Genomic DNA, 24,478 nt, shown 5'->3' with positions numbered 1-24,478 from the left:
TTGATCAGATATTAACCAACTGAAAAGGAGAAGATCCAGTGACTTATATCAAAGTGGTTTCCTAAAGTAGATAAGGTATAAAAGAAGCTACATTTGGTTGGTGGAAGCACACCTTAAGCTGTCACATGCAGTAGTTCAAAACAATTTATCATCAATTCATGATTGATCAGATATTAACCAACTGAAAAAGGATGGTGATAGTATCCTGCATTAGTCACCGAGTTCTAAACCGTTCATCATAGTTGCAACAGTCTTCTCAAACCTTTAAAATAATGATATCTGCTAACAGTAAAGATATTCAAATTTTAATTTTGCATGAATTAATTATGTGCCCAATCAGAACTAATATTTTACTACTTCATGCATCTCAATTTCTTTTGTTATTTCAATGAAAATAAACGAAATGCAATTCAATAAAAAATATGAATTTCTCATCGATTTTATGTTTAATAATGAACTTTCTTTTAACCTTTGCTGACATCTTTTCAATTAATACTTTAAAACAAAAAACCCTTTAATTTTGATGTTCTAGATCTGTGAGCTATCCTAATGATATGCACATGTGGTAGCATGGCCGAGTGGTCTAAGGCACTGGATTAAGGCTCCAGTCTCTTCGGAGGCGTGGGTTCAAATCCCTCTGCTGCCATATTTATTATACAAAGAGTAGGCCAGTTATTGATGTCAAAGTGATTCTTTTTTTCCATTAGATAGGATATTACCCAGCTGAAATTTGTTGGTGAAAGATTCCTCTAGCTACTCAACAGTTCATCATTGTTACAAGAGACTTCCCAAATGTTTTAAAAATGTTATCTGCTAACAGTCAAGATGAGCCAAAATTAAGTTGGCATGAAGTAATTAGAAGTAATATCATAACTAATATTTAATTACTGAGTTGTCTTATCATACAATTAGAGATGGAAATGTTGGCAACGTGACTCATTGGTATAAATTGATGGATTTATATTCCGATTTCTCTAACTTTCCTATCACTCTGGATTTTAATCTCACAGCTGTCTATTTTAGGCATTTGAATAATACTTCAAAGTTGTTTGGATTCATCAGTTGCGCTAAATGAAGGAAATTTGAAGTCAAATATAATCATTACTTGTTAAATGTACCTGGCTAATTTTGCATTTTATCTCAGCTTTTCCTGACTTTGGGTAAAGTTTTGAATGACATTCCAGATATGAGAGCTAAAATATTTTAAAGTGTACTGCAGGTTGTAGGATGACAGAGGTATTCAAGCCGTTGGAATCAAATCCCACTGCTGCCATATTTATTCTCCAAGGAGAAGATCCAGTGATATATACCAAAGTGGTTTCCTAAAGTAGATAAGGTATAAAAGAAGCTAAATTTGGTTGCTGGAAGCACACCTTAAGCTGTCACATGCAGTAGTTTAAAACAATTTATCATCAACTGATGATTGATCAGATATTAACCAACTGAAAAGGAGAAGATCCAGTGACTTATATCAAAGTGGTTTCCTAAAGTATATAAGGTATGAAAGAAGCTACATTTGGTTGGTGGAAGCACACCTTAAGCTGTCACATGCAGTAGTTCAAAACAATTTATCATCAATTCATGATTGATCAGATATTAACCAACTGAAAAAGAATGGTGATAGTATCCTGCATTAGTCACCGAGTTCTAAACAGTTCATCATAGTTGCAACAGTCTTCTCAAACCTTTAAAATAATGATATCTGCTAACAGTAAAGATATTCAAATTTTAATTTTGCATGAATTAATTATGTGCCCTATCAGAACTAATATTTTACTACTTCATGCATCTCAATTTCTTTTGTTATTTCAATGAAAATAAAATGCAATTCAATAAAAAATATGAATTTCTCATCGATTTTATGTTTAATAATGAACTTTCTTTTAACCTTTGCTGACATCTTTTCAATTAATACTTTAAAACAAAAAACCCTTTAATTTTGATGTTCTAGATCTGTGAGCTATCCTAATGATATGCACATGTGGTAGCATGGCCAAGCGGTCTAAAGCGCTGGATTAAGACTCCAGTCTCTTCGGAGGCGTGGGTTCAAATCCCTCTGCTGCCATATTTATTATACAAAGAGTAGGCCAGTTATTGATGTCAAACTGATTCTTTTTTTCCATTAGAAAGGATATTACCCAGCTGAAATTTGTTGGTGGAAGATTCCTCTAGCTACTCAACTGTTCATCATTGTTACAAGAGACTTCCCAAATGTTTTAAAAATGTTATCTGCTAACAGTCAAGATGAGCCAAAATTAAGTTGGCATGAAGTAATTAGAAGTAATATCATAACTAATATTTAATTACTGAGTTGTCTTATCATACAATTAGAGATGGAAATGTTGGCAACGTGACTCATTGGTATAAATTGTTGGATTTATATTCCGATTTCTCTAACTTTTCTATCACTCTGGATTTTAATCTCACAGCTGTCTATTTTAGGCATTTGAATAATACTTCAAAGTTGTTTGGATACATCAGTTGCGCTAAATGAAGGAAATTTGAAGTCAAATATAATCATTACTTGTTAAATGTACCTGGCTTCTTTTGCATTTTATCTCAGCTTTTCCTGACTTTGGGTAAAGTTTTGAATGACATTCCAGATATGAGAGCTAAAATATTTTAAAGTGTACTGCAGGTTGTAGGATGACAGAGGTATTCAAGCCGTTGGAATCAAATCCCACTGCTGCCATATTTATTCTCCAAGGAGAAGATCCAGTGATATATACCAAAGTGGTTTCCTAAAGTAGATAAGGTATAAAAGAAGCTAAATTTGGTTGCTGGAAGCACACCTTAAGCTGTCACATGCAGTAGTTTAAAACAATTTATCATCAACTGATGATTGATCAGATATTAACCAACTGAAAAGGAGAAGATCCAGTGACTTATATCAAAGTGGTTTCCTAAAGTATATAAGGTATGAAAGAAGCTACATTTGGTTGGTGGAAGCACACCTTAAGCTGTCACATGCAGTAGTTCAAAACAATTTATCATCAATTCATGATTGATCAGATATTAACCAACTGAAAAAGAATGGTGATAGTATCCTGCATTAGTCACCGAGTTCTAAACAGTTCATCATAGTTGCAACAGTCTTCTCAAACCTTTAAAATAATGATATCTGCTAACAGTAAAGATATTCAAATTTTAATTTTGCATGAAGTAATTATGTGCCCAATCAGAACTAATATTTTACTACTTCATGCATCTCAATTTCTTTTGTTATTTCAATGAAAATAAACAAAATGCAATTCAATAAAAAATATGAATTTCTCATCGATTTTATGTTTAATAATGAACTTTCTTTTAACCTTTGCTGACATCTTTTCAATTAATACTTTAAAACAAAAAACCCTTTAATTTTGATGTTCTAGATCTGTGAGCTATCCTAATGATATGCACATGTGGTAGCATGGCTGAGCGGTCTAAGGCGCTGGATTAAGGCTCCAGTCTCTTCGGAGGCATGGGTTCAAATCCCTCTGCTGCCATATTTATTATACAAAGAGTAGGCCAGTTATTGATGTCAAAGTGATTCTTTTTTTCCATTAGATAGGATATTACCCAGCTGAAATTTGTTGGTGAAAGATTCCTCTAGCTACTCAACAGTTCATCATTGTTACAAGAGACTTCCCAAATGTTTTAAAAATGTTATCTGCTAACAGTCAAGATGAGCCAAAATTAAGTTGGCATGAAGTAATTAGAAGTAATATCATAACTAATATTTAATTACTGAGTTGTCTTATCATACAATTAGAGATGGAAATGGTGGCAACGTGACTCATTGGTATAAATTGATGGATTTATATTCCGATTTCTCTAACTTTCCTATCACTCTGGATTTTAATCTCACAGCTGTCTATTTTAGGCATTTGAATAATACTTCAAAGTTGTTTGGATTCATCAGTTGCGCTAAATGAAGGAAATTTGAAGTCAAATATAATCATTACTTGTTAAATGTACCTGGCTTCTTTTGCATTTTATCTCAGCTTTTCCTGACTTTGGGTAAAGTTTTGAATGACATTCCAGATATGAGAGCTAAAATAATTTAAAGTGTACTTCAGGTTGTAGGATGACAGAGCTATTCAAGCTGTTGGAATCAAATCCCACTGCTGCCATATTTATTCTCCAAGGAGAAGATCCAGTGATGTATATCAAAGTGGTTTGCTAAAGTAGATAAGGTATAAAAGAAGCTAAATTTGGTTGGTGGAAGCACACCTAAAGCTGTCACATGCAGTAGTTTAAAACAATTTATCATCAACTGATGATTGATCAGATATTAACCAACTGAAAAGGACAAGATCCAGTGACTTATATCAAAGTGGTTTCCTAAAGTAGATAAGGTATAAAAGAAGCTACATTTGGTTGGTGGAAGCACACCTTAAGCTGTCACATGCAGTAGTTCAAAACAATTTATCATTAATTCATGATTGATCAGATATTAACCAACTGAAAAAGGATGGTGATAGTATCCTGCATTAGTCACCGAGTTCTAAACCGTTCATCATAGTTGCAACAGTCTTCTCAAACCTTTAAAATAATGATATCTGCTAACAGTAAAGATATTCAAATTTTAATTTTGCATGAATTAATTATGTGCCCTATCAGAACTAATATTTTACTACTTCATGCATCTCAATTTCTTTTGTTATTTCAATGAAAATAAAATGCAATTCAATAAAAAATATGAATTTCTCATCGATTTTATGTTTAATAATGAACTTTCTTTTAACCTTTGCTGACATCTTTTCAATTAATACTTTAAAACAAAAAACCCTTTAATTTTGATGTTCTAGATCTGTGAGCTATCCTAATGATATGCACATGTGGTAGCATGGCCAAGCGGTCTAAAGCGCTGGATTAAGACTCCAGTCTCTTCGGAGGCGTGGGTTCAAATCCCTCTGCTGCCATATTTATTATACAAAGAGTAGGCCAGTTATTGATGTCAAACTGATTGTTTTTTTCCATTAGAAAGGATATTACCCAGCTGAAATTTGTTGGTGGAAGATTCCTCTAGCTACTCAACTGTTCATCATTGTTACAAGAGACTTCCCAAATGTTTTAAAAATGTTATCTGCTAACAGTCAAGATGAGCCAAAATTAAGTTGGCATGAAGTAATTAGAAGTAATATCATAACTAATATTTAATTACTGAGTTGTCTTATCATACAATTAGAGATGGAAATGTTGGCAACGTGACTCATTGGTATAAATTGTTGGATTTATATTCCGATTTCTCTAACTTTTCTATCACTCTGGATTTTAATCTCACAGCTGTCTATTTTAGGCATTTGAATAATACTTCAAAGTTGTTTGGATACATCAGTTGCGCTAAATGAAGGAAATTTGAAGTCAAATATAATCATTACTTGTTAAATGTACCTGGCTTCTTTTGCATTTTATCTCAGCTTTTCCTGACTTTGGGTAAAGTTTTGAATGACATTCCAGATATGAGAGCTAAAATATTTTAAAGTGTACAGCAGGTTGTAGGATGACAGAGCTATTCAAGCTGTTGGAATCAAATCCCACTGCTGCCATATTTATTCTCCAAGGAGAAGATCCAGTGATGTATATCAAAGTGGTTTCCTAAAGTAGATAATGTATAAAAGAAGCTAAATTTGGTTGGTGGAAGCACACCTTAAGCTGTCACATGCAGTAGTTTAAAACAATTTATCATCAACTGATGATTGATCAGATATTAACCAACTGAAAAGGAGAAGATCCAGTGACTTATATCAAAGTGGTTTCCTAAAGTAGATAAGGTATAAAAGAAGCTACATTTGGTTGGTGGAAGCACACCTTAAGCTGTCACATGCAGTAGTTCAAAACAATTTATCATCAATTCATGATTGATCAGATATTAACCAACTGAAAAAGGATGGTGATAGTATCCTGCATTAGTCACCGAGTTCTAAACCGTTCATCATAGTTGCAACAGTCTTCTCAAACCTTTAAAATAATGATATCTGCTAACAGTAAAGATATTCAAATTTTAATTTTGCATGAATTAATTATGTGCCCAATCAGAACTAATATTTTACTACTTCATGCATCTCAATTTCTTTTGTTATTTCAATGAAAATAAACGAAATGCAATTCAATAAAAAATATGAATTTCTCATCGATTTTATGTTTAATAATGAACTTTCTTTTAACCTTTGCTGACATCTTTTCAATTAATACTTTAAAACAAAAAACCCTTTAATTTTGATGTTCTAGATCTGTGAGCTATCCTAATGATATGCACATGTGGTAGCATGGCCGAGTGGTCTAAGGCACTGGATTAAGGCTCCAGTCTCTTCGGAGGCGTGGGTTCAAATCCCTCTGCTGCCATATTTATTATACAAAGAGTAGGCCAGTTATTGATGTCAAAGTGATTCTTTTTTTCCATTAGATAGGATATTACCCAGCTGAAATTTGTTGGTGAAAGATTCCTCTAGCTACTCAACAGTTCATCATTGTTACAAGAGACTTCCCAAATGTTTTAAAAATGTTATCTGCTAACAGTCAAGATGAGCCAAAATTAAGTTGGCATGAAGTAATTAGAAGTAATATCATAACTAATATTTAATTACTGAGTTGTCTTATCATACAATTAGAGATGGAAATGTTGGCAACGTGACTCATTGGTATAAATTGATGGATTTATATTCCGATTTCTCTAACTTTCCTATCACTCTGGATTTTAATCTCACAGCTGTCTATTTTAGGCATTTGAATAATACTTCAAAGTTGTTTGGATTCATCAGTTGCGCTAAATGAAGGAAATTTGAAGTCAAATATAATCATTACTTGTTAAATGTACCTGGCTAATTTTGCATTTTATCTCAGCTTTTCCTGACTTTGGGTAAAGTTTTGAATGACATTCCAGATATGAGAGCTAAAATATTTTAAAGTGTACTGCAGGTTGTAGGATGACAGAGGTATTCAAGCCGTTGGAATCAAATCCCACTGCTGCCATATTTATTCTCCAAGGAGAAGATCCAGTGATATATACCAAAGTGGTTTCCTAAAGTAGATAAGGTATAAAAGAAGCTAAATTTGGTTGCTGGAAGCACACCTTAAGCTGTCACATGCAGTAGTTTAAAACAATTTATCATCAACTGATGATTGATCAGATATTAACCAACTGAAAAGGAGAAGATCCAGTGACTTATATCAAAGTGGTTTCCTAAAGTATATAAGGTATGAAAGAAGCTACATTTGGTTGGTGGAAGCACACCTTAAGCTGTCACATGCAGTAGTTCAAAACAATTTATCATCAATTCATGATTGATCAGATATTAACCAACTGAAAAAGAATGGTGATAGTATCCTGCATTAGTCACCGAGTTCTAAACAGTTCATCATAGTTGCAACAGTCTTCTCAAACCTTTAAAATAATGATATCTGCTAACAGTAAAGATATTCAAATTTTAATTTTGCATGAATTAATTATGTGCCCTATCAGAACTAATATTTTACTACTTCATGCATCTCAATTTCTTTTGTTATTTCAATGAAAATAAAATGCAATTCAATAAAAAATATGAATTTCTCATCGATTTTATGTTTAATAATGAACTTTCTTTTAACCTTTGCTGACATCTTTTCAATTAATACTTTAAAACAAAAAACCCTTTAATTTTGATGTTCTAGATCTGTGAGCTATCCTAATGATATGCACATGTGGTAGCATGGCCAAGCGGTCTAAAGCGCTGGATTAAGACTCCAGTCTCTTCGGAGGCGTGGGTTCAAATCCCTCTGCTGCCATATTTATTATACAAAGAGTAGGCCAGTTATTGATGTCAAACTGATTCTTTTTTTCCATTAGAAAGGATATTACCCAGCTGAAATTTGTTGGTGGAAGATTCCTCTAGCTACTCAACTGTTCATCATTGTTACAAGAGACTTCCCAAATGTTTTAAAAATGTTATCTGCTAACAGTCAAGATGAGCCAAAATTAAGTTGGCATGAAGTAATTAGAAGTAATATCATAACTAATATTTAATTACTGAGTTGTCTTATCATACAATTAGAGATGGAAATGTTGGCAACGTGACTCATTGGTATAAATTGTTGGATTTATATTCCGATTTCTCTAACTTTTCTATCACTCTGGATTTTAATCTCACAGCTGTCTATTTTAGGCATTTGAATAATACTTCAAAGTTGTTTGGATACATCAGTTGCGCTAAATGAAGGAAATTTGAAGTCAAATATAATCATTACTTGTTAAATGTACCTGGCTTCTTTTGCATTTTATCTCAGCTTTTCCTGACTTTGGGTAAAGTTTTGAATGACATTCCAGATATGAGAGCTAAAATATTTTAAAGTGTACAGCAGGTTGTAGGATGACAGAGCTATTCAAGCTGTTGGAATCAAATCCCACTGCTGCCATATTTATTCTCCAAGGAGAAGATCCAGTGATGTATATCAAAGTGGTTTCCTAAAGTAGATAATGTATAAAAGAAGCTAAATTTGGTTGGTGGAAGCACACCTTAAGCTGTCACATGCAGTAGTTTAAAACAATTTATCATCAACTGATGATTGATCAGATATTAACCAACTGAAAAGGAGAAGATCCAGTGACTTATATCAAAGTGGTTTCCTAAAGTAGATAAGGTATAAAAGAAGCTACATTTGGTTGGTGGAAGCACACCTTAAGCTGTCACATGCAGTAGTTCAAAACAATTTATCATCAATTCATGATTGATCAGATATTAACCAACTGAAAAAGGATGGTGATAGTATCCTGCATTAGTCACCGAGTTCTAAACCGTTCATCATAGTTGCAACAGTCTTCTCAAACCTTTAAAATAATGATATCTGCTAACAGTAAAGATATTCAAATTTTAATTTTGCATGAATTAATTATGTGCCCAATCAGAACTAATATTTTACTACTTCATGCATCTCAATTTCTTTTGTTATTTCAATGAAAATAAACGAAATGCAATTCAATAAAAAATATGAATTTCTCATCGATTTTATGTTTAATAATGAACTTTCTTTTAACCTTTGCTGACATCTTTTCAATTAATACTTTAAAACAAAAAACCCTTTAATTTTGATGTTCTAGATCTGTGAGCTATCCTAATGATATGCACATGTGGTAGCATGGCCGAGCGGTCTAAGGCGCTGGATTAAGGCTCCAGTCTCTTCGGAGGCGTGGGTTCAAATCCCTCTGCTGCCATATTTATTATACAAAGAGTAGGTCAGTTATTGATGTCAAACTGATTCTTTTTTTCGATTAGAAAGGATATTACCCTGCTGAAATTTGTTGGTGGAAGATTCCTCTAGCTACTCAACAGTTCATCATTGTTACAAGAGACTTCCCAAATGTTTTAAAAATGTTATCTGCTAACAGTCAAGATGAGCCAAAATTAAGTTGGCATGAAGTAATTAGAAGTAATATCATAACTAATATTTAATTACTGAGTTGTCTTATCATACAATTAGAGATGGAAATGTTGGCAACGTGACTCATTGGTATAAATTGATGGATTTATATTCCGATTTCTCTAACTTTTCTATCACTCTGGATTTTAATCTCACAGCTGTCTATTTTAGGCATTTGAATAATACTTCAAAGTTGTTTGGATACATCAGTTGCGCTAAATGAAGGAAATTTGAAGTCAAATATAATCATTACTTGTTAAATGTACCTGGCTTCTTTTGCATTTTATCTCAGCTTTTCCTGTCTTTGGGTAAAGTTTTGAATGACATTCCAGATATGAGAGCTAAAATATTTTAAAGTGTACAGCAGGTTGTAGGATGACAGAGCTATTCAAGCCACTGGAATCAATTCCCACTGCTGCCATATTTATTCTCCAAGGAGAAGATCCAGTGATATATACCAAAGTGGTTTCCTAAAGTAGATAAGGTATAAAAGAAGCTAAATTTGGTTGGTGGAAGCACACCTTAAGCTGTCACATGCAGTAGTTTAAAACAATTTATCATCAACTGATGATTGATCAGATATTAACCAACTGAAAAGGACAAGATCCAGTGACTTATATCAAAGTGGTTTCCTAAAGTATATAAGGTATGAAAGAAGCTACATTTGGTTGGTGGAAGCACACCTTAAGCTGTCACATGCAGTAGTTCAAAACAATTTATCATCAATTCATGATTGATCAGATATTAACCAACTGAAAAAGGATGGTGATAGTATCCTGCATTAGTCACCGAGTTCTAAACAGTTCATCATAGTTGCAACAGTCTTCTCAGACCTTTAAAATAATGATATCTGCTAACAGTAAAGATATTCAAATTTTAATTTTGTATGAAGTAATTATGTGCCCAATCAGAACTAATATTTTACTACTTCATGCATCTCAATTTCTTTTGTTATTTCAATGAAAATAAACAAAATGCAATTCAATAAAAAATATGAATTTCTCATCGATTTTATGTTTAATAATGAACTTTCTTTTAACCTTTGCTGACATCTTTTCAATTAATACTTTAAAACAAAAAACCCTTTAATTTTGATGTTCTAGATCTGTGAGCTATCCTAATGATATGCACATGTGGTAGCATGGCCAAGCGGTCTAAAGCGCTGGATTAAGACTCCAGTCTCTTCGGAGGCGTGGGTTCAAATCCCTCTGCTGCCATATTTATTATACAAAGAGTAGGCCAGTTATTGATGTCAAACTGATTCTTTTTTTCCATTAGAAAGGATATTACCCAGCTGAAATTTGTTGGTGGAAGATTCCTCTAGCTACTCAACTGTTCATCATTGTTACAAGAGACTTCCCAAATGTTTTAAAAATGTTATCTGCTAACAGTCAAGATGAGCCAAAATTAAGTTGGCATGAAGTAATTAGAAGTAATATCATAACTAATATTTAATTACTGAGTTGTCTTATCATACAATTAGAGATGGAAATGTTGGCAACGTGACTCATTGGTATAAATTGTTGGATTTATATTCCGATTTCTCTAACTTTTCTATCACTCTGGATTTTAATCTCACAGCTGTCTATTTTAGGCATTTGAATAATACTTCAAAGTTGTTTGGATACATCAGTTGCGCTAAATGAAGGAAATTTGAAGTCAAATATAATCATTACTTGTTAAATGTACCTGGCTTCTTTTGCATTTTATCTCAGCTTTTCCTGACTTTGGGTAAAGTTTTGAATGACATTCCAGATATGAGAGCTAAAATATTTTAAAGTGTACAGCAGGTTGTAGGATGACAGAGCTATTCAAGCTGTTGGAATCAAATCCCACTGCTGCCATATTTATTCTCCAAGGAGAAGATCCAGTGATGTATATCAAAGTGGTTTCCTAAAGTAGATAATGTATAAAAGAAGCTAAATTTGGTTGGTGGAAGCACACCTTAAGCTGTCACATGCAGTAGTTTAAAACAATTTATCATCAACTGATGATTGATCAGATATTAACCAACTGAAAAGGAGAAGATCCAGTGACTTATATCAAAGTGGTTTCCTAAAGTAGATAAGGTATAAAAGAAGCTACATTTGGTTGGTGGAAGCACACCTTAAGCTGTCACATGCAGTAGTTCAAAACAATTTATCATCAATTCATGATTGATCAGATATTAACCAACTGAAAAAGGATGGTGATAGTATCCTGCATTAGTCACCGAGTTCTAAACCGTTCATCATAGTTGCAACAGTCTTCTCAAACCTTTAAAATAATGATATCTGCTAACAGTAAAGATATTCAAATTTTAATTTTGCATGAATTAATTATGTGCCCAATCAGAACTAATATTTTACTACTTCATGCATCTCAATTTCTTTTGTTATTTCAATGAAAATAAACGAAATGCAATTCAATAAAAAATATGAATTTCTCATCGATTTTATGTTTAATAATGAACTTTCTTTTAACCTTTGCTGACATCTTTTCAATTAATACTTTAAAACAAAAAACCCTTTAATTTTGATGTTCTAGATCTGTGAGCTATCCTAATGATATGCACATGTGGTAGCATGGCCGAGCGGTCTAAGGCGCTGGATTAAGGCTCCAGTCTCTTCGGAGGCGTGGGTTCAAATCCCTCTGCTGCCATATTTATTATACAAAGAGTAGGTCAGTTATTGATGTCAAACTGATTCTTTTTTTCGATTAGAAAGGATATTACCCTGCTGAAATTTGTTGGTGGAAGATTCCTCTAGCTACTCAACAGTTCATCATTGTTACAAGAGACTTCCCAAATGTTTTAAAAATGTTATCTGCTAACAGTCAAGATGAGCCAAAATTAAGTTGGCATGAAGTAATTAGAAGTAATATCATAACTAATATTTAATTACTGAGTTGTCTTATCATACAATTAGAGATGGAAATGTTGGCAACGTGACTCATTGGTATAAATTGATGGATTTATATTCCGATTTCTCTAACTTTTCTATCACTCTGGATTTTAATCTCACAGCTGTCTATTTTAGGCATTTGAATAATACTTCAAAGTTGTTTGGATACATCAGTTGCGCTAAATGAAGGAAATTTGAAGTCAAATATAATCATTACTTGTTAAATGTACCTGGCTTCTTTTGCATTTTATCTCAGCTTTTCCTGTCTTTGGGTAAAGTTTTGAATGACATTCCAGATATGAGAGCTAAAATATTTTAAAGTGTACAGCAGGTTGTAGGATGACAGAGCTATTCAAGCCACTGGAATCAATTCCCACTGCTGCCATATTTATTCTCCAAGGAGAAGATCCAGTGATATATACCAAAGTGGTTTCCTAAAGTAGATAAGGTATAAAAGAAGCTAAATTTGGTTGGTGGAAGCACACCTTAAGCTGTCACATGCAGTAGTTTAAAACAATTTATCATCAACTGATGATTGATCAGATATTAACCAACTGAAAAGGACAAGATCCAGTGACTTATATCAAAGTGGTTTCCTAAAGTATATAAGGTATGAAAGAAGCTACATTTGGTTGGTGGAAGCACACCTTAAGCTGTCACATGCAGTAGTTCAAAACAATTTATCATCAATTCATGATTGATCAGATATTAACCAACTGAAAAAGGATGGTGATAGTATCCTGCATTAGTCACCGAGTTCTAAACAGTTCATCATAGTTGCAACAGTCTTCTCAGACCTTTAAAATAATGATATCTGCTAACAGTAAAGATATTCAAATTTTAATTTTGTATGAAGTAATTATGTGCCCAATCAGAACTAATATTTTACTACTTCATGCATCTCAATTTCTTTTGTTATTTCAATGAAAATAAACAAAATGCAATTCAATAAAAAATATGAATTTCTCATCGATTTTATGTTTAATAATGAACTTTCTTTTAACCTTTGCTTACATCTTTTCAATTAATACTTTAAAACAAAAAACCCTTTAATTTTGATGTTCTAGATCTGTGAGCTATCCTAATGATATGCACATGTGGTAGCATGGCTGAGCGGTCTAAGGCGCTGGATTAAGGCTCCAGTCTCTTCGGAGGCGTGGGTTCAAATCCCTCTGCTGCCATATTTATTATACAAAGAGTAGGCCTGTTATTGATGTCAAAGTGATTCTTTTTTTCCATTAGATAGGATATTACCCAGCTGAAATTTGTTGGTGAAAGATTCCTCTAGCTACTCAACAGTTCATCATTGTTACAAGAGACTTCCCAAATGTTTTAAAAATGTTATCTGCTAACAGTCAAGATGAGCCAAAATTAAGTTGGCATGAAGTAATTAGAAGTAATATCATAACTAATATTTAATTACTGAGTTGTATTATCATACAATTAGAGATGGAAATGTTGGCAACGTGACTCATTGGTATAAATTGTTGGATTTATATTCCGATTTCTCTAACTTTTCTATCACTCTGGATTTTAATCTCACAGCTGTCTATTTTAGGCATTTGAATAATACTTCAAAGTTGTTTGGATACATCAGTTGCGCTAAATGAAGGAAATTTGAAGTCAAATATAATCATTACTTGTTAAATGTACCTGGCTTCTTTTGCATTTTATCTCAGCTTTTCCTGACTTTGGGTAAAGTTTTGAATGACATTCCAGATATGAGAGCTAAAATATTTTAAAGTGTACAGCAGGTTGTAGGATGACAGAGCTATTCAAGCCACTGGAATCAAATCCCACTGCTGCCATATTTATTCTCCAAGGAGAAGATCCAGTGATGTATATCAAAGTGGTTTCCTAAAGTAGATAAGGTATAAAAGAAGCTAAATTTGGTTGGTGGAAGCACACCTTAAGCTGTCACATGCAGTAGTTTAAAACAATTTATCATCAACTGATGATTGATCAGATATTAACCAACTGAAAAGGACAAGATCCAGTGACTTATATCAAAGTGGTTTCCTAAAGTAGATAAGGTATAAAAGAAGCTACATTTGGTTGGTGGAAGCACACCTTAAGCTGTCACATGCAGTAGTTCAAAACAATTTATCATCAATTCATGATTGATCAGATATTAACCAACTGAAAAAGGATGGTGATAGTATCCTGCATTAGTCACCGAGTTCTAAACCGTTCATCATAGTTGCAACAGTCTTCTCAAACCTTTAAAATAATGATATCTGCTAACAGTAAAGATATTCAAATTTTAATTTTGCATGAATTAATTATGTGCCCTATCAGAACTAATATTTTACTACTTCATGCATCTCAATTTCTTTTGTTATTTCAATGAAAATAAACAAAATGCAATTCAATAAAAAATATGAATTTCTCATCGATTTTATGTTTAATAATGAACTTTCTTTTAACCTTTGCTGACATCTTTTCAATTAATACTTTAAAACAAAAAACCCTTTAATTTTGATGTTCTAGATCTGTGAGCTATCCTAATAATATGCACATGTGGTAGCATGGCCGAGCAGTCTAAGGCGCTGGATTAAGGCTCCAGTCTCTTCGGAGGCGTGAGTTCAAATCCCTCTTCTGCCATATTTATTATACAAAGAGTAGGTCAGTTATTGATGTCAAACTGATTCTTTTTTTCCATTAGAAAGGATATTACCCAGCTGAAATTTGTTGGTGGAAGATTCCTCTAGCTACTCAACAGTTCATCATTGTTACAAGAGACTTCCCAAATGTTTTAAAAATGTTATCTGCTAACAGTCAAGATGAGCCAAAATTAAGTTGGCATGAAGTAATTAGAAGTAATATCATAACTAATATTTAATTACTGAGTTGTCTTATCATACAATTAGAGATGGAAATGTTGGCAACGTGACTCATTGGTATAAATTGATGGATTTATATTCCGATTTCTCTAACTTTTCTATCACTCTGGATTTTAATCTCACAGCTGTCTATTTTAGGCATTTGAATAATACTTCAAAGTTGTTTGGATACATCAGTTGCGCTAAATGAAGGAAATTTGAAGTCAAATATAATCATTACTTGTTAAATGTACCTGGCTTCTTTTGCATTTTATCTCAGCTTTTCCTGACTTTGGGTAAAGTTTTGAATGACATTCCAGATATGAGAGCTAAAATATTTTAAAGTGTACAGCAGGTTGTAGGATGACAGAGCTATTCAAGCTGTTGGAATCAAATCCCATTGCTGCCATATTTATTCTCCAAGGAGAAGATCCAGTGATGTATATCAAAGTGGTTTCCTAAAGTAGATAAGGTATAAAAGAAGCTAAATTTGGTTGGTGGAAGCACACCTTAAGCTGTCACATGCAGTAGTTTAAAACAATTTATCATCAACTGATGATTGATCAGATATTAACCAACTGAAAAGGACAAGATCCAGTGACTTATATCAAAGTGGTTTCCTAAAGTAGATAAGGTATAAAAGAAGCTACATTTGGTTGGTGGAAGCACACCTTAAGCTGTCACATGCAGTAGTTCAAAACAATTTATCATCAATTCATGATTGATCAGATATTAACCAACTGAAAAAGGATTTTGATAGTATCCTGCATTAGTCACCGAGATCTAAACCGTTCATCATAGTTGCAACAGTCTTCTCAAACCTTTAAAATAATGATATCTGCTAACAGTAAAGATATTCAAATTTTAATTTTGCATGAATTAATTATGTGCCCTATCAGAACTAATATTTTACTACTTCATGCATCTCAATTTCTTTTGTTATTTCAATGAAAATAAACAAAATGCAATTCAATAAAAAATATGAATTTCTCATCGATTTTATGTTTAATAATGAACTTTCTTTTAACCTTTGCTGACATCTTTTCAATTAATACTTTAAAACAAAAAACCCTTTAATTTTGATGTTCTACATCTGTGAGCTATCCTAATGATATGCACATGTGGTAGCATGGCCGAGCGGTCTAAGGCGCTGGATTAAGGCTCCAGTCTCTTCGGAGGTGTGGGTTCAAATCCCTCTGCTGCCATATTTATTATACAAAGAGTAGGCCAGTTATTGATGTCAAACTGATTCTTTTTTTCCATTAGAAAGGATATTACCCAGCTGAAATTTGTTGGTGGAAGATTCCTCTAGCTACTCAACTGTTCATCATTGTTACAAGAGACTTCCCAAATGTTTTAAAAATGTTATCTGCTAACAGTCAAGATGAGCCAAAATTAAGTTGGCATGAAGTAATTAGAAGTAATATCATAACTAATATTTAATTACTGAGTTGTCTTATCATACAATTAGAGATGGAAATGGTGGCAACGTGACTCATTGGTATAAATTGATGGATTTATATTCCGATTTCTCTAACTTTTCTATCACTCTGGATTTTAATCTCACAGCTGTCTATTTTAGGCATTTGAATAATACTTCAAAGTTGTTTGGATACATCAGTTGCGCTAAATGAAGGAAATTTGAAGTCAAATATAATCATTACTTGTTAAATGTACCTGGCTTCTTTTGCATTTTATCTCAGCTTTTCCTGACTTTGGGTAAAGTTTTGAATGACATTCCAGATATGAGAGCTAAAATATTTTAAAGTGTACAGCAGGTTGTAGGATGACAGAGCTATTCAAGCTGTTGGAATCAAATCCCATTGCTGCCATATTTATTCTCCAAGGAGAAGATCCAGTGATGTATATCAAAGTGGTTTCCTAAAGTAGATAAGGTATAAAAGAAGCTAAATTTGGTTGGTGGAAGCACACCTTAAGCTGTCACATGCAGTAGTTTAAAACAATTTATCATCAACTGATGATTGATCAGATATTAACCAACTGAAAAGGACAAGATCCAGTGACTTATATCAAAGTGGTTTCCTAAAGTAGATAAGGTATAAAAGAAGCTACATTTGGTTGGTGGAAGCACACCTTAAGCTGTCACATGCAGTAGTTCAAAACAATTTATCATCAATTCATGATTGATCAGATATTAACCAACTGAAAAAGGATGGTGATAGTATCCTGCATTAGTCACCGAGATCTAAACCGTTCATCATAGTTGCAACAGTCTTCTCAAACCTTTAAAATAATGATATCTGCTAACAGTAAAGATATTAAAATTTTAATTTTGCATGAATTAATTATGTGCCCTATCAGAACTAATATTTTACTACTTCATGCATCTCAATTTCTTTTGTTATTTCAATGAAAATAAACAAAATGCAATTCAATAAAAAATATGAATTTCTCATCGATTTTATGTTTAATAATGAACTTTCTTTTAACCTTTGCTGACATCTTTTCAATTAATACTTTAAAACAAAAAACCCTTTAATTTTGATGTTCTAGATCTGTGAGCTATCCTAATGATATGCACATGTGGTAGCATGGCCGAGCGGTCTAAGGCGCTGGATTAAGGCTCCAGTCTCTTCGGAGGCGTGGGTTCAAATCCCTCTGCTGCCATATTTATTATACAAAGAGTAGGCCAGTTATTGATGTCAAACTGATTCTTTTTTTCCATTAGAAAGGATATTACCCAGCTGAAATTTGTTGGTGGAAGATTCCTCTAGCTACTCAACTGTTCATCATTGTTACAAGAGACTTCCCAAATGTTTTAAAAATGTTATCTGCTAACAGTCAAGATGAGCCAAAATTAAGTTGGCATGAAGTAATTAGAAGTAATATCATAACTAATATTTAATTACTGAGTTGTCTTATCATACAATTAGAGATGGAAATGGTGGCAACGTGACTCATTGGTATAAATTGATGGATTTATATTCCGATTTCTCTAACTTTCCTATCACTCTGGATTTTAATCTCACAGCTGTCTATTTTAGGCATTTGAATAATACTTCAAAGTTGTTTGGATTCATCAGTTGCGCTAAATGAAGGAAATTTGAAGTCAAATATAATCATTACTTGTTAAATGTACCTGGCTAATTTTGCATTTTATCTCAGCTTTTCCTGACTTTGGGTAAAGTTTTGAATGACATTCCAGATATGAGAGCTAAAATATTTTAAAGTGTACTGCAGGTTGTAGGATGACAGAGCTATTCAAGCCGTTGGAATCAAATCCCACTGCTGCCATATTTATTCTCCAAGGAGAAGATCCAGTGATATATACCAAAGTGGTTTCCTAAAGTAGATAAGGTATAAAAGAAGCTAAATTTGGTTGGTGGAAGCACACCTTAAGCTGTCACATGCAGTAGTTTAAAACAATTTATCATCAACTGATGATTGATCAGATATTAACCAACTGAAAAGGAGAAGATCCAGTGACTTATATCAAAGTGGTTTCCTAAAGTATATAAGGTATGAAAGAAGCTACATTTGGTTGGTGGAAGCACACCTTAAGCTGTCACATGCAGTAGTTCAAAACAATTTATCATCAATTCATGATTGATCAGATATTAACCAACTGAAAAAGGATGGTGATAGTATCCCTCATTAGTCACCGAGTTCTAAACAGTTCATCATAGTTGCAACAGTCTTCTCAGACATTTAAAATAATGATATCTGCTAACAGTAAAGATATTCAAATTTTAATTTTGCATGAAGTAATTATGTGCCCAATCAGAACTAATATTTTACTACTTCATGCATCTCAATTTCTTTTGTTATTTCAATGAAAATAAACAAAATGCAATTCAATAAAAAATATGAATTTCTCATCGATTTTATGTTTAATAATGAACTTTCTTTTAACCTTTGCTGACATCTTTTCAATTAATACTTTAAAACAAAAAAACCTTTAATTTTGATGTTCTAGATCTGTGAGCTATCCTAATGATAAGCACATGTGGTAGCATGGCCGAGCGGTCTAAGGTGCTGGATTAAGGCTCCTGTCTCTTCGGAGGCGTGGGTTCAAATCCCTCTGCTGCCATATTTATTATACAAAGAGTAGGCCAGTTAATGATGTCAAACTAATTCTTTTTTTCCATTAGAAAGGATATTACCCAGCTGAAATTTGTTGGTGGAAGATTCCTCTAGCTACTCAACAGTTCATCATTGTTACAAGAGACTTCCCAAATGTTTTAAAAATGTTATCTGCTAACAGTCAAGATGAGCCAAAATTAAGTTGGCATGAAGTAATTAGAAGTAATATCATAACTAATATTTAATTACTGAGTTGTCTTATCATACAATTAGAGATGGAAATGTTGGCAACGTGACTCATTGGTATAAATTGATGGATTTATATTCCGATTTCTCTAACTTTTCTATCACTCTGGATTTTAATCTCACAGCTGTCTATTTTAGGCATTTGAATAATACTTCAAAGTTGTTTGGATACATCAGTTGCGCTAAATGAAGGAAATTTGAAGTCAAATATAATCATTACTTGTTAAATGTACCTGGCTTCTTTTGCATTTTATCTCAGCTTTTCCTGACTTTGGGTAAAGTTTTGAATGACATTCCAGATATGAGAGCTAAAATATTTTAAAGTGTACAGCAGGTTGTAGGATGACAGAGCTATTCAAGCTGTTGGAATCAAATCCCATTGCTGCCATATTTATTCTCCAAGGAGAAGATCCAGTGATGTATATCAAAGTGGTTTCCTAAAGTAGATAAGGTATAAAAGAAGCTAAATTTGGTTGGTGGAAGCACACCTTAAGCTGTCACATGCAGTAGTTTAAAACAATTTATCATCAACTGATGATTGATCAGATATTAACCAACTGAAAAGGACAAGATCCAGTGACTTATATCAAAGTGGTTTCCTAAAGTAGATAAGGTATAAAAGAAGCTACATTTGGTTGGTGGAAGCACACCTTAAGCTGTCACATGCAGTAGTTCAAAACAATTTATCATCAATTCATGATTGATCAGATATTAACCAACTGAAAAAGGATGGTGATAGTATCCTGCATTAGTCACCGAGATCTAAACCGTTCATCATAGTTGCAACAGTCTTCTCAAACCTTTAAAATAATGATATCTGCTAACAGTAAAGATATTCAAATTTTAATTTTGCATGAATTAATTATGTGCCCTATCAGAACTAATATTTTACTACTTCATGCATCTCAATTTCTTTTGTTATTTCAATGAAAATAAACAAAATGCAATTCAATAAAAAATATGAATTTCTCATCGATTTTATGTTTAATAATGAACTTTCTTTTAACCTTTGCTGACATCTTTTCAATTAATACTTTAAAACAAAAAACCCTTTAATTTTGATGTTCTAGATCTGTGAGCTATCCTAATGATATGCACATGTGGTAGCATGGCCGAGCGGTCTAAGGCGCTGGATTAAGGCTCCAGTCTCTTCGGAGGCGTGGGTTCAAATCCCTCTGCTGCCATATTTATTATACAAAGAGTAGGCCAGTTATTGATGTCAAACTGATTCTTTTTTTCCATTAGAAAGGATATTACCCAGCTGAAATTTGTTGGTGGAAGATTCCTCTAGCTACTCAACTGTTCATCATTGTTACAAGAGACTTCCCAAATGTTTTAAAAATGTTATCTGCTAACAGTCAAGATGAGCCAAAATTAAGTTGGCATGAAGTAATTAGAAGTAATATCATAACTAATATTTAATTACTGAGTTGTCTTATCATACAATTAGAGATGGAAATGGTGGCAACGTGACTCATTGGTATAAATTGATGGATTTATATTCCGATTTCTCTAACTTTTCTATCACTCTGGATTTTAATCTCACAGCTGTCTATTTTAGGCATTTGAATAATACTTCAAAGTTGTTTGGATACATCAGTTGCGCTAAATGAAGGAAATTTGAAGTCAAATATAATCATTACTTGTTAAATGTACCTGGCTTCTTTTGCATTTTATCTCAGCTTTTCCTGACTTTGGGTAAAGTTTTGAATGACATTCCAGATATGAGAGCTAAAATATTTTAAAGTGTACAGCAGGTTGTAGGATGACAGAGCTATTCAAGCTGTTGGAATCAAATCCCATTGCTGCCATATTTATTCTCCAAGGAGAAGATCCAGTGATGTATATCAAAGTGGTTTCCTAAAGTAGATAAGGTATAAAAGAAGCTAAATTTGGTTGGTGGAAGCACACCTTAAGCTGTCACATGCAGTAGTTTAAAACAATTTATCATCAACTGATGATTGATCAGATATTAACCAACTGAAAAGGACAAGATCCAGTGACTTATATCAAAGTGGTTTCCTAAAGTAGATAAGGTATAAAAGAAGCTACATTTGGTTGGTGGAAGCACACCTTAAGCTGTCACATGCAGTAGTTCAAAACAATTTATCATCAATTCATGATTGATCAGATATTAACCAACTGAAAAAGGATGGTGATAGTATCCTGCATTAGTCACCGAGATCTAAACCGTTCATCATAGTTGCAACAGTCTTCTCAAACCTTTAAAATAATGATATCTGCTAACAGTAAAGATATTCAAATTTTAATTTTGCATGAATTAATTATGTGCCCTATCAGAACTAATATTTTACTACTTCATGCATCTCAATTTCTTTTGTTATTTCAATGAAAATAAACAAAATGCAATTCAATAAAAAATATGAATTTCTCATCGATTTTATGTTTAATAATGAACTTTCTTTTAACCTTTGCTGACATCTTTTCAATTAATACTTTAAAACAAAAAACCCTTTAATTTTGATGTTCTAGATCTGTGAGCTATCCTAAAGATATGCACATGTGGTAGCATGGCCGAGTGGTCTAAGGCGCTGGATTAAGGCTCCAGTCTCTTCGGAGGCGTGGGTTCAAATCCCTCTGCTGCCATATTTATTATACAAAGAGTAGGCCAGTTATTGATGTCAAACTGATTCTTTTTTTCCATTAGAAAGGATATTACCCAGCTGAAATTTGTTGGTGGAAGATTCCTCTAGCTACTCAACTGTTCATCATTGTTACAAGAGACTTCCCAAATGTTTTAAAAATGTTATCTGCTAACAGTCAAGATGAGCCAAAATTAAGTTGGCATGAAGTAATTAGAAGTAATATCATAACTAATATTTTAATTACTGAGTTGTCTTATCATACAATTAGAGATGGAAATGGTGGCAACGTGACTCATTGGTATAAATTGATGGATTTATATTCCGATTTCTCTAACTTTCCTATCACTCTGGATTTTAATCTCACAGCTGTCTATTTTAGGCATTTGAATAATACTTCAAAGTTGTTTGGATTCATCAGTTGCGCTAAATGAAGGAAATTTGAAGTCAAATATAATCATTACTTGTTAAATGTACCTGGCTAATTTTGCATTTTATCTCAGCTTTTCCTGACTTTGGGTAAAGTTTTGAATGACATTCCAGATATGAGAGCTAAAATATTTTAAAGTGTACTGCAGGTTGTAGGATGACAGAGCTATTCAAGCCGTTGGAATCAAATCCCACTGCTGCCATATTTATTCTCCAAGGAGAAGATCCAGTGATATATACCAAAGTGGTTTCCTAAAGTAGATAAGGTATAAAAGAAGCTAAATTTGGTTGGTGGAAGCACACCTTAAGCTGTCACATGCAGTAGTTTAAAACAATTTATCATCAACTGATGATTGATCAGATATTAACCAACTGAAAAGGAGAAGATCCAGTGACTTATATCAAAGTGGTTTCCTAAAGTATATAAGGTATGAAAGAAGCTACATTTGGTTGGTGGAAGCACACCTTAAGCTGTCACATGCAGTAGTTCAAAACAATTTATCATCAATTCATGATTGATCAGATATTAACCAACTGAAAAAGGATGGTGATAGTATCCCTCATTAGTCACCGAGTTCTAAACAGTTCATCATAGTTGCAACAGTCTTCTCAGACATTTAAAATAATGATATCTGCTAACAGTAAAGATATTCAAATTTTAATTTTGCATGAAGTAATTATGTGCCCAATCAGAACTAATATTTTACTACTTCATGCATCTCAATTTCTTTTGTTATTTCAATGAAAATAAACAAAATGCAATTCAATAAAAAATTTGAATTTCTCATCGATTTTATGTTTAATAATGAACTTTCTTTTAACCTTTGCTGACATCTTTTCAATTAATACTTTAAAACAAAAAAACCTTTAATTTTGATGTTCTAGATCTGTGAGCTATCCTAATGATAAGCACATGTGGTAGCATGGCCGAGCGGTCTAAGGCGCTGGATTAAGGCTCCAGTCTCTTCGGAGGCGTGGGTTCAAATCCCTCTGCTGCCATATTTATTATACAAAGAGTAGGCCAGTTAATGATGTCAAACTAATTCTTTTTTTCCATTAGAAAGGATATTACCCAGCTGAAATTTGTTGGTGGAAGATTCCTCTAGCTACTCAACAGTTCATCATTGTTACAAGAGACTTCCCAAATGTTTTAAAAATGTTATCTGCTAACAGTCAAGATGAGCCAAAATTAAGTTGGCATGAAGTAATTAGAAGTAATATCATAACTAATATTTAATTACTGAGTTGTCTTATCATACAATTAGAGATGGAAATGTTGGCAACGTGACTCATTGGTATAAATTGATGGATTTATATTCCGATTTCTCTAACTTTTCTATCACTCTGGATTTTAATCTCACAGCTGTCTATTTTAGGCATTTGAATAATACTTCAAAGTTGTTTGGATACATCAGTTGCGCTAAATGAAGGAAATTTGAAGTCAAATATAATCATTACTTGTTAAATGTACCTGGCTTCTTTTGCATTTTATCTCAGCTTTTCCTGACTGGGTAAAGTTTTGAATGACATTCCAGATATGAGAGCTAAAATATTTTAAAGTGTACAGCAGGTTGTAGGATGACAGAGCTATTCAAGCTGTTGGAATCAAATCCCATTGCTGCCATATTTATTCTCCAAGGAGAAGATCCAGTGATGTATATCAAAGTGGTTTCCTAAAGTAGATAAGGTATAAAAGAAGCTAAATTTGGTTGGTGGAAGCACACCTTAAGCTGTCACATGCAGTAGTTTAAAACAATTTATCATCAACTGATGATTGATCAGATATTAACCAACTGAAAAGGAGCAGATCCAGTGACTTATATCAAAGTGGTTTCCTAAAGTAGATAAGGTATAAAAGAAGCTACATTTGGTTGGTGGAAGCACACCTTAAGCTGTCACATGCAGTAGTTCAAAACAATTTATCATCAATTCATGATTGATCAGATATTAACCAACTGAAAAAGGATGGTGATAGTATCCTGCATTAGTCACCGAGTTCTAAACCGTTCATCATAGTTGCAACAGTCTTCTCAAACCTTTAAAATAATGATATCTGCTAACAGTAAAGATATTC

At 33.0% G+C, this 24,478-nt stretch overlaps 10 non-coding genes across 10 annotated transcripts; all 10 read left to right on the top strand.

Moving 5' to 3' along the window:
• Positions 1 to 564: 564 nt before the first annotated feature.
• Positions 565 to 646, top strand: TRNAL-AAG (transfer RNA leucine (anticodon AAG)). The gene has a single exon. It is a non-coding gene; the product is annotated as a tRNA-Leu (tRNA).
• Positions 647 to 6,248: 5,602 nt separating this feature from the next.
• TRNAL-AAG (transfer RNA leucine (anticodon AAG)) lies at positions 6,249 to 6,330 on the top strand. Its single transcript has one exon. It is a non-coding gene; the product is annotated as a tRNA-Leu (tRNA).
• Positions 6,331 to 9,090: 2,760 nt separating this feature from the next.
• On the top strand, positions 9,091 to 9,172 carry TRNAL-AAG (transfer RNA leucine (anticodon AAG)). Its single transcript has one exon. It is a non-coding gene; the product is annotated as a tRNA-Leu (tRNA).
• Positions 9,173 to 11,936: 2,764 nt separating this feature from the next.
• Positions 11,937 to 12,018, top strand: TRNAL-AAG (transfer RNA leucine (anticodon AAG)). The gene has a single exon. It is a non-coding gene; the product is annotated as a tRNA-Leu (tRNA).
• Positions 12,019 to 13,359: 1,341 nt separating this feature from the next.
• Positions 13,360 to 13,441, top strand: TRNAL-AAG (transfer RNA leucine (anticodon AAG)). The gene has a single exon. It is a non-coding gene; the product is annotated as a tRNA-Leu (tRNA).
• A 2,764-nt stretch (positions 13,442 to 16,205) lies between these two features.
• On the top strand, positions 16,206 to 16,287 carry TRNAL-AAG (transfer RNA leucine (anticodon AAG)). The gene has a single exon. It is a non-coding gene; the product is annotated as a tRNA-Leu (tRNA).
• Positions 16,288 to 17,628: 1,341 nt separating this feature from the next.
• Positions 17,629 to 17,710, top strand: TRNAL-AAG (transfer RNA leucine (anticodon AAG)). The gene has a single exon. It is a non-coding gene; the product is annotated as a tRNA-Leu (tRNA).
• A 2,764-nt stretch (positions 17,711 to 20,474) lies between these two features.
• On the top strand, positions 20,475 to 20,556 carry TRNAL-AAG (transfer RNA leucine (anticodon AAG)). Its single transcript has one exon. It is a non-coding gene; the product is annotated as a tRNA-Leu (tRNA).
• Positions 20,557 to 21,897: 1,341 nt separating this feature from the next.
• Positions 21,898 to 21,979, top strand: TRNAL-AAG (transfer RNA leucine (anticodon AAG)). Its single transcript has one exon. It is a non-coding gene; the product is annotated as a tRNA-Leu (tRNA).
• A 1,342-nt stretch (positions 21,980 to 23,321) lies between these two features.
• On the top strand, positions 23,322 to 23,403 carry TRNAL-AAG (transfer RNA leucine (anticodon AAG)). Its single transcript has one exon. It is a non-coding gene; the product is annotated as a tRNA-Leu (tRNA).
• Positions 23,404 to 24,478: the final 1,075 nt, after the last annotated feature.

Source organism: Taudactylus pleione, unplaced genomic scaffold (assembly GCF_031769625.1).
Source record: "Taudactylus pleione unplaced genomic scaffold, aTauple2 ptg000016l, whole genome shotgun sequence".
NCBI classification, from domain to species: Eukaryota; Metazoa; Chordata; class Amphibia; order Anura; family Myobatrachidae; genus Taudactylus; species Taudactylus pleione.
The sequence above is the reverse complement of the archived record's forward strand: the minus strand, read 5'-3'. Positions and strand labels throughout refer to the sequence as shown.